Raw genomic sequence first — 11,401 nt, forward strand, 5'->3', positions numbered from 1 at the left:
ACTGCTACTTTTTCCTTTACGCTGCTTTTCCTGCTGAGGGTTGTGGTGATAGAATGGGGATAAAACCAAACCTCCTTTTCGTTTGCAACAAGTTCCAGTTTCTTCTGGTGGATTTCCTAGCATTCCCAGGCCAGCTGGGCAATATAATCCATTCAGCGTGCCGTGGGGTGTCTACAGGGCCTCCGTCCAGTGCAACATGCCCAGTAGAGTTCCAATGGAAGCTTCCATTGAATCATCCTTATCAGGTACCTGAACAACATCAACTGGCTCCTTTCAATCGGGAGACCAGAGCAGTATTGGCTCTTCTATAGGACGCCCTCTCAAATGAGCAAGATCCTCATTCTGTCTTGGAGAGTAAGCTCACCACCCCTCAGGTGAAGACGCGAGGTCTGCAGCATGCCAGCCTGGCAGCAGGGTCGGGAACAAATCACAATGGGCTGGTCCTCCACAATGGAAAAAAATAAGAATTTTATCTTGCAAACGCACACTTAAGTATCAGAGTGCTGTAGTGCTATTTAGGTTAATCAGCATACTCATGCATGAAATTAAGGATGTGTAGAGGTGTTTGTGAGATCAGGAGCTAATTAAAGACAAAACACAACAGACGAATGTAATAAAAACAGTGGCACCACATGGGATATGAGTAGATTCCAGGAAATCCACAGATATCCATTTTATATCCATGGGTATTCTCATCTGTGGATGTAGATATTTATTTCTGAGGATATGTTAAGAGGTCCATTTTTGAGGATAAGAATCCAGATATAAATGCAAATTTTGTGTCTGGAATCCTGCAAATATGAGGATATCACTGTATATATCCTCATTTGCAAACTATTTTTGCAGCTGTGAATGTGGATACCAAATTTGTATCTATGCAGGACTTCAGACATGAGTGTGTCATATCATTACATTGAGTTTTAAAAATGTTTGGGGGGAGGTTGTTACGTGGGTTTTGAATTATAAAAATTCTCTGTTGAGCCATAACCAATTGTCTAACATTCATCACCACCATCCAATCAAAAAAAGTAACCCTCAGGTTGAACCTCTTTGATCCAGCACCCTCAGGACATGACCAGTGCTGAACGAGAGAATTTGCAAGACTGTGGAAGGTCAATATCATCTAGCACATTACTAACTCTTCCACTGTTTATTGGGCTCTTAGAAGACAGTTAGAGGTAAATTACAGATAAATAGCAGTACAGAACACTGAGAGCCAGGACTTGTGTCTGCAAACAAACTTTATGAGGCCACGGGAAACTTGGCCACCACCCATGCTAATTAGTCGTCTGGCTAACTAAAATCATGTTGGATTATGTATGTTGCTCAATGAGAGAGTTCCGGATTAGAGAGGGTCCATGTGCAGAAAATACTATCTTCACAGCTATATCAGGTACTAACACCCTTCCTTTACAAGTACTTTTCTCCCTCTGGGGTACAAGCCCACATGGAACTGTTAGGATTTCAGGGCCCAGAGAATTTGCTTGCTGTCTGCACTGTTCTTCTGGGAGCAGAGTTGCACTGTTTGAGTGTTTGTGAGATTGACTTTTTAAAAGTTTTGGCTATGAAAAAGGGCAACAACAGTAAGGAGTCAGATAACGATTAGTCCCCAGAGGTACCTTCATAACCCTTGTCAGCAGAGATTTCAAAGGGCATGTCCTGTAACTTATCAATTTACTTATTTGTGTAATACAAAGAAATAAGTAAATTGATGTGTAAATTTTGTGTAACAAAAACAAAAAAACATTCACAATTCTGTAGCAGAAACTTTAATTTTAATAACTGAAATATACAAATCAATTAAGGTTAAAAAGTTTCAGATCACAAACCAGGTCTTTTCCCATAACTGCCTATGTTAACACAAGTCCCAGAAAAATGATTATCTCAAAACCCTGTAACCCAACTTAGGACATAGCACAGCCTGCTGTGGTATCCCCAGCATGCCAGACTCTCTAAACAGGACGGCATCTCTAGCTTGCTTTCTCTTTGGAAGATACACACATCTGTGACTGCCAGCAGTCTCAAGTCACCACACAACTTTTTAAAAGCAAACATTTATTTTTAAGATGAATGCATTAGACAGAAAATCTATTTAAAATGGTAAAAGAACCTGCATGAATGCAAAGATTATTAGAGGTCACCCCAAGGCTAGTGGAGGTCCCTGAAAGGTGTCAGTCCTTGCAGCTCTTCCCAAGGATTGGCGCACACCCTTGGACAGAAGGTCCTCTCTCCATTTGCTGGATCAGAAATAAGGGCTTGAGTCAGCTGAAACTCAATCTATTTATACAAAAGTCCTTTCTTTTGTAAGAGATTTCTTTCCTTTGGTCTGTGGAGATTCAGTTTTGAACTAGCATATCAGAGCAACTTCAGATATTGGTATTTCTCTGAAGGTCTTACGATCTCAGTGCCTAATTGTGCCCGCTGTTCTTAGCTCTTGGAGGAGCTATTGTCACTTTCCCCAATGGAATGACATACAATTACTGTCCCACAATGTAAATGTAATACAATAAGTACTCCAAAAGATATTGCAAGAAATTGCCATATCTGTCACGCTAAACTTACAGGTTTTGTTTAACTCTAAAAATATATGAAAGACCCTTTTTGACTTACTAGACTTATTTGCAGGTGTTTATTTCAATAATTATATTATTCATGTAACATCTGACACACCAGCTTTTACCATTGAAACTAGTGAATAAAAAAATTGGGAATGAGACTTTAAATATCTCATTGAGATATCTTGCAAGTTCTTACACTGTCTATCCTAAAAGATAATGGAACAAATAGTCAATTTGTAAACACCTCAATGGTAGTAAGGCGACACGTATTCAATACAAATTTGTCAAGATGGAATGTCAAGCTAACCTAATGTCCTTCTTTGACAGCATAACAAGGCTAATGGACAGGGAGGAAGCAGTAGACATGATAGATCCCAACTTTAGCAAAGCTTTTGATATTGTCTCACATGACTACTCATAAACAAAATAGGAAAAAAAATCAGGACAAACCTACTGTGGATGCACAACTGATCTGGAAACCAGCAGTTATCAATGGTTCATAGTCAGTCTGAACTGCATATCACGGGGGTCCCTCAGGTTTGGTTTTATTCAATATCTTCACAGATGCTTTGGGTAAAATCATAGAGAGTACACTTACAAATTTTGCAGATGATACTCACACGGGACGAGTTGTAAGCACTTTGGAGGACAGGATTAGAATTTAAAATAATCTTGACAATCCAGAGAAATGGTCTGAAATTAAATTAAATAGAATTAAATTCAATAAGGATAAATGCAGACTATTACACTTAGGAGAGAATAATCAATTGCACAAATACAGAATGGAAGAGGATGGTCTTGGAATGAGTACTACAGAAAAGGATCTCTGGGTTCTAGTAGATCACAAATGCAATATAAGTCAGCAGTATAATACTGTTGTAAACAAAGTGAGTATCATTCTGAGATATATTAGCAGGAGTGCTGTAAGCAAGACATGACAAGTAATGTTTCCATTTTACTCAGCATTGATCAGGTCTCACCTGGATTACTTTGTCTAGTTCTGCAAGCCACACTTCAGAAAAGATGCAGACAAATTAGAGAAGGTCCAGAGAAGATCAACAAAAACAATTAAAGACCTGATGAGGACATACTTAAAAAATTGGGTTTGTTAAACCTGGAGAAGAGAAGACTGACAGAGGACATGATAATGATCTTCAAGTATGTGATAGGTTGTTATGAAGAGGTGGGTGATAAATTGTTCTCATACACTAACAACAAGACAAGAAGTAAAGGGCTTAAACTGCAGTTAGGGAAAGGACTTAAACTTCAACAAGGTTAGACATAGGAAAAAATCCTAGGGAAGCTGTGGAATCTCTATCACAGGGGATTTGTAAGAATAGCTTAGATTTACCATCAGGAATGGTCTGAATGATATTTAGTTCTTCATCAATGCAGGAGACTGGACCAGATGACCTATCAAGGTCCCTTCTGGTCCCACATTTCATAATTCTGTGTGCTTAAAACTCTTTCAAATCAATAAGATGCACATACATATTTTAGTGCTAAACAGAAATGGACTTAGGTACGTGCTTAAGGTTAAGCACACAGGTAAATGTTCTATTGTAACAAAACTCATATATTGCCTTAGCAGGAGGATGAATTTCAAGATCTAATAATTCTTTCCATTTACTCTTCTGTGATCTTACTGTGGATTAAAAATGTGATACATTTAAAAACCCAAGCCACCTACATCCATTACCCAGTGTCATGTTCCATTCAATACCACACTAAAACCACAATGTCAAATATATATAGATATAATTTGAACTCAAATATCTAAATGTGCTTTACAAATGTAAGCTATTAGTAGCCCCATTTTACTTTATGGGGACACTGAGGTACACGTATATATTGAATAGCCAATATATCAAACAATGAGCTTTTTTATGTGTAAAATATAGCTGGCAATCTCATGAAGATATTGCTGTCTTGTGGGATATTTGTTACTTTATATTTTTGACTGCTACAGAAAAACTGTGAGAATAACCTTTCTGATTTTGATCACAATCAGAATCTGTAGAAAACAAAAATGAGAAACTCAGGTAAAAAGTTAACTAAAGTACTTTGAACCTTAAAGAAAGAGCTTTAGTTTAAGGTTTGGATCAAAATCCATAATGTTCTTATTTTAGCTAAACAGCTGTCATAGATTAATGTATTTTAAGGCCAGAAGGGACTATTGTAATACCTAGTCTGACCTGCATACAACAGGCCAAAGAACCTCACCCAGTAATTTGTGCATCAAGCCCATAACTTTGGTTTTGACCATAGTACACCCTTTATAAAGACATTCAGTCTTTCCCTTGTCTAGTTCCTGCATTAAACAGCCCAGTGAAGAATCACCATTGGAGGCTTCTGATTGTTGCCACACATTTCTTGAACTTTGGGAAGAGGAAAAAATAAAGAGTTTAATAAAAAATAGTCCATGGGGCCCAATTTTCAAGGCATTAGTTTTATTCTGTTTCTTTATATTCTGCCATCGCCATTCACAGACACAAAAGTTGGGTCTCTGCCCACAAAATCTTATGCTCCAAAATATCTGTTCATCTATTAGGTGCCACAGGACTTCTTGTTGTGAATGAGCATATTGAAATTAATAGCTCATAGAGGAAGCTTCTATATTCTTAGGGATTTTTCTGTATAAAAATGCACATAGCCAAAAAAAAAAGTGTCTATACTTTACATGTACATCAGTGTTGATTGGATAAATTCCAAACATCACTTTGGAAAATAAGAGAGAGATTTTGTGTTAAATGTTATCATTATACGCTAATAATTACATACCAGTAATTCTCGTAAAGTTTATATGGTATATGTCTGCACTGGTAGCACAGCAGGGCTAGTAGGGCCATTTGGTCCAGGACTCAGGAGACAAAGGGGTCTCAAATCTTTACATTCTTTTTACCATGTCATTTCTGTTAATTATAAACCTTGCAGTTACAACAGAGACAACTAAAGAAGCTATATATATATATGCAAAAATGTGTTTAAATCTCTGTGGGACCTCATGTCTTCACCAATTTTTTAGTCACATCAAAGATTTCAGATGGGGGATACCACCTGGGGGATACCACCACTGTACCCCTCTGCATTGTGGGGGATGCGGCTTACCCCCTCCAGCCCTGGCTTATGAGGCCCTATACAGGCCACCTCAATGCTAGCCAGGAGTGCTACAATGCCTGACTCAACCGTGCCCACCAAGTGGTCGAGCGAGCCTGAAGGGCTGCTGGTGTTGCCTCCTGGCACACCTAGACCTGGGCCTCCAAAACATCCCCCAGGTTGTGGGTGCCTGCTGCACGCTCCACAACGTGGTGGAAAGCAAGGGGGAGGCCTTCGTGCAGGGCTGGGCACTGGAGGCTGGAACAGCCTACCCCCAGCCAGCCGCTGCCCCGAGCCACCAGGCTCACCAGGACGGGGTCTGGGTCAGGGAGGCCCTGAGGGAATACTTTGACCAGGGGGCCTAGTGAGTGACACCCAGGCCATCCCTGCACCTCGCCTCAGTACCCACACCCCACCCTCACCAAAAGCACATGGGACACAGGTTTTTTGAAAAATAAAACTGTCATTATTTAAATAACCAAAAATTTTGCCTCTTTTCGGCATATATAAACCAAATAAAACAGAATAATTGAAAATAACTATATACAGGTGGGGACATCTATAATAAACTATGTAGGGGGGGGTCAACTATAAATAACTGTCTACAAGGGTGGGGACAACTATATACAGGGGGAAGACGTGGGCAGGCCACACATCGGCCCATCATTCCGGGGTGGAGGTGGAAGGGTGCGACCCCCGGCGCGTTCGGGTGGCTAGTCCCCCCGAAGCCGGGGTCCCCAGCGAGGCCGGCTGGGGGCCAGGAGGATGGGGAGGTATGGCCGAGGCGGGTCCTTGGCCCAGTCATCGGCCCCAGGTGGCTCCTGCCCTGCGGAGCTGGTGGGTGGGGTGGCAGGTGGGACAGCAGGTGGGACAGCAGGCGGGACATCAGGCGGGGCAGCAGGCAGGGCAGCAGGGAGGGCAGCACAGAGGACATCGGGGGGACAGATGGGCCACCAGCTCCTCAAAGGTGTTGGCCACCCGGTTGAAGGTGGCCATAAACTCCTGCCAGGCCTCCCAGCGCCAGGCGGCCTCCCGCTCCTCAAATTGGAGTCTCTGCTCCATGATGTCCGCCTGGCAATGGAGGGCAGCAGCCACTTCCGGGTCATGTGTGCTGCAGCGGTGGCCCCGGTGGGGGTGGGCCCATCCTGGTGCAGGTGGTGACCCCGGGGTTGGTGGTCCGGTGGTCTCAGGGGGCTGTCTGGGACCATGGATGGTGCAGCTGCAGAAATAGGGGGAAAGGGGGAAGGGAGGCCGTGAGTACCCAGCCCTGACCCATGGCCCACCCCCCCAACCCCCCAAGGGCCTGTGGTGCCCCCCCCATCCCCCATTGGTGCATGCAGTGATCCTGTGGGTGGCCCCTTCTCGTGGTCCTCCCCTCTCACTTCCCACAGGGGGTGGGGCATAGCACTGTCCATGGGTGGAGGTGCTGCTGGGCACTGGTGGCTGTGGCACTGTCCCTGGGCCATGGTCTGCCTGGGCCATGGCAGGCTGGGGTCTTGTGGGGATGTGGGGGTCCCTGATCAAGTGGTGCCCCCGCTCCATGCTCAGGGGGTCTGTGCCGTGTGGGGTACGTACCTGATGGTGCACTGCCAGGATCTGGAGAGCCCATCTAGCGGACACCTGGCTGGAGCTGCGGGATGGGATGTCCAGCACGAGCTCCCCCTCCTCGCTGGACCACTCGGTGGCTGGGGTGGAGGGTCCCGGCTCTAGCCCTGGGGAGGGGCAGGGCTGGCCTCCGGACCCCACCCTGGCTCTGAGGCTGGCTGGGGCTTGTCGGCCGTGGTGTCAATGTGGCTGGGGGGGAGGAGGTGCCCCGAGGGCCCAGGATAGCCCTGAGCTCCCGGTAATGGGGGCAAGCGGCGGGGGCAGCCCCAGACCGGCTGGCTGAGTCCCGGGCCTGGGCGTGACCCTGCCGCAGCTCCTTGACCTTACTCCTGACATGGTCAGGAGTGGGGGCAGGGTGACCCCTGGCAGCCAGGCCCTCGGCCAGCTGGGTGAACGCCTCCATGTTCTGCCGCTTGCTCCCCATGATATGCAGCACCTCCTCCTCACCCCAGAGCCCCAGCAGGTCACGGAGCTCAGTGTCAGTCCAGGAGGGGCCCCCCTTCCTAACCCACCGGCTGGAGGCCTGGGAGCCCTGGGATGGCCCAGAGGGGGAGCTCTGGGGGCACTCAGGAAGCTGGCTCGCTGCCATGATGGTGTCCATCTAGCCTGTGCAGGGGCACCTCGTGGCATGGCTGGTGCTTGCACAGTGTCAGCTTCCTGCTACAGGGCTTCCGGGTCCGTGCAGCTTTAACAACCGCTGGGTGCAGAGATCATAGAGCCCCGGAGGGGCTGGACAGCATATCTCCACCTAACAGCTGATTGCCGCCATGGCGAACCCCACTATTTCCAAGTAGCGGGACATGGATCATCTACACATACCCTACTTTGATGTTGAACATCGAAGTAGGGCGCTATTCCCATCTTCAGATGGGAATAGCGATTTCGACGTCTCGCCGCTTAACGTCGATTTGAACGTCGAAATAGCACACAGCGCATGTAGACACGACGTGTGCTATTTCGACGTTGTGCTGGCTACCTCAAAGTAGCCGGCTAGTGTAGATGCACCCAGTGAGTTTTACCTATTTCAAAATAAGCCATCCACTATTCTGAAATTATTTCGGAATAGTGGTTGCGTTGTGTAGACACTAGCAAAGCTATTTTGAAGTAGCAGTCATTATTTCAAAAAAATGTTGCTGTGTAGACATACTCAGAATGAAAAGATGACCTGACTTGTTCAATATCTTAAAACTGCTGGAAGTTCATAGGTTTCAATGGAAGAACAATTCATTTTGTTCAATATTTTCATGAAAAAAAGATGGAAAAGAAATCGCCCCTTGTGTATTGGAAATTTTGGAAGGCTTCATATTAAATTTTCAAGTCTACATTGGCCATTCCTATGACAATAGACCCAGTATGGCTGGGAAGTGCAACAGAGCACAAGCAGTCCTTCTTTAGCAAAATCCAAACTGTATTTTCTTCAAATGTGGCAACCGCAAGCTGAATCTTGTCAGCGTTGATTGCACTGAATCACGGAAGGAAGATATCCCATACTTTGGAACAATCCAGCAATTGTGCAAACTCTTCAGTTGCAGTCCTCGGAAGTGGGAAATTCTGAAACAGCATCTGCCTGTTTCCATTCATGGCTTGTTGACAATGAGATGGTCAGCGTGAATTGATGGTGTTAAATCAGTTGCACAGCATTTGGACTCTGAGAAAGGCCTTAAGTGAGCATGAATCTCTCACTCTCGCAGCACAGGCTCACACTGAGCTTAAGTGAATTCAGAAGTATATATCCATATTGGAATGCGTTTGAATGTAATCCATGTGGATGAAGCTGCTAAAAATGATCCACAAAACTACTCTAAACCCTCAAGATATGTGCATTCAACATGCACGTATCTCACATTAGCATGATTGGAGGGGGACCACTGCACAGGAAAGGGGGGAGGAGAGCTGCCTGTCAAAAGTGCCATCACCGGGGGGTGCTGTTGGGGGGGCGGGGGGAAAGCCAGCAGCTTTTTAACAGGAGGATCTCTGTTAACGGGGGGGTCCCCCACCTCTGGCCCCTGGCAACGGCATTCAGGGGAAGAACTTTTTGGGGGGGAAGAAGGGTGCTTTCAAAATTGGGGCTTCGTTTTGAAGGACCCCATTTACACAGCTAGTTTTCAATTCAAAAGCAGCACTTTTGACATTCTGTGTGGCTGGCATTATGCAAATAAGGTGCTGATATTCATATCAGCACCTCATTAGCATTTCCAATCCACAGTATTTACATGCTGAAAGGGAGGGGTAGTGTAAACATGGCCTTGATGAGCACCTGATCTGTTCACTCTCTCTGGGCAATCTGGCATAGTAGGTTGATAGACTTTTGATCTGACCCAGTATGTCTGTTCTTAGGTTCTTATGTGAAAAATTGAGAAACCTAATCAAAACACCAAATGTATAAAATAACAGACGTGACATGTGGCTCCCCTCCCATGTTGTTGTTTGGGATTTTAGAAATTTGTAGTTCTTGTCTTCTTTGGCCTCTCTGCAAGCATTTTGTAAAAGTTTGCACAGAAGCCAATACTCATTCATTTGAAACATAGAACAGACCAGATGTCACCTCCCACCAGCTCTGTAGTTTCACAGCTGAGGCTTTGTAGTCTACATTGTTTGCCGACAGCTCGCACCAACTATAAGTGTTTTTATCCCCACCAGCAAAACACACTCAAGCTACATCTACACTAGAGCATTTTGTTGGCAAAACCCCAGTTTTGTTGGGAAAACTCAAGGAGCGTCCACACTAAAAATGCATTTGGTCGACTTAGTAGGCATCCTTCAGTCTACGTAGACTGTAGATCAAAAAAAAAAAAGCAGACTTTCGGGTATCGCTGATGTCCGGAAGATCTTCAGTCAAACTGGTCAACATGGTCCGCACATTCCAGCAAGCAAGCTTAAAACTTTGATGGTTTCCTTCTCTTGTTGATTTTCTTATTGGTTTGCCTGGTACTCAAATATCAGTCACTTGTCAGGTTTGGGAACCTTAAGCCTCATGCACCCAGTGAGGCAGGTGAACTGTGGTGGGACAGTACCCTACTGGCTGGGGGCTGCCCAGCTTGAGGCGGGCGGTGACTGTCCAGTGAGATGCGATGCTCTCTCCCACTGTCGAAGGCAACCCCTGGTGCTCATTCTCTATGCCAGTCGAGCAAGAGCTTATAACCGGTATCTGTTACCTCCCGTGTTGGTTCAACACTGTTAAGTGATGCTGGAGCACCTCTCCAGGCGTGAGCCTGGGCGATTTTTTTTTTTTTTTTTTTGTAAACTGGCTGCCCAGATGCCAGTGTCCCCCTCTCGGCTTTACTGATATAGTCCAAAGGAGAGGATAACCTCTACGTCTGGTACTAGCTCAGCTGCAGGAGTTGCCAGGTCAATGCCAGAGGTTGGCACAGAACCGCCTTCGGACTCCCCTCCGGACTTTCTGTCAGGGTTTACTCCCTTAGCCTTGCTCCTTCCCAGGATAACACACAAGGCAGTGGGGCTGACATACTGTCAACAGAACTCAGCACTTTTGTCAACAGTCTTCTGCTTCTTCCCCTCCATGAGGCAGAACGCCTGTCTTGACAGAATCTTTCGACAAAAAAGCTGTGTAGAGGCTCCCGGGGGCCCACTGTTGACAGACAGGGCTTCCGGGTCACCGGGCAGCCCTGTCTGCTGTTCTTCCGGTTGGCCGTTCTGTCAAGAAAGTGACTGAGCAGTCCGTCTGCTCTCTGCTGACAAAGTGGATCGACAGAGTGATCCACTTTTGTGTGTGTCTGCGATCTGTTGACAGTTTTGTTGGAAGATACCTTCCGACAGTAACTTCTGTCAAAAGATTGCTCTAGTGTAGAAAGTGCCTCAGAAATGTAACTTTACTCGTAGGATGTTCTTCTCCCTTGCACTGTTATGTATCTTCCCAAAATAAAATGTTTTTTGTAAGACAATAGTTATATGCCGTGGGGAAGAACAGTTACTATAGAGACTGGTAGCTTTGTTTTACCTTGCATTAAATTGAGCATACAAGAAAAATCCAGCCAAAAATTATTTTGATTAAGAAAAAGACAAAAATTTGCCCAGCAGCAACTTAGCTAAACAAAATATGTTTGCAAGCTACTTTCTTAACCGCCTACATTCAGTTTTCACCACAAGGTAATTAAATCTGCAGAAGGAATTTTGGCCAGCTA

This window comes from Carettochelys insculpta, chromosome 8 (genome assembly GCF_033958435.1).
Source record: "Carettochelys insculpta isolate YL-2023 chromosome 8, ASM3395843v1, whole genome shotgun sequence".
NCBI classification, from domain to species: Eukaryota; Metazoa; Chordata; order Testudines; family Carettochelyidae; genus Carettochelys; species Carettochelys insculpta.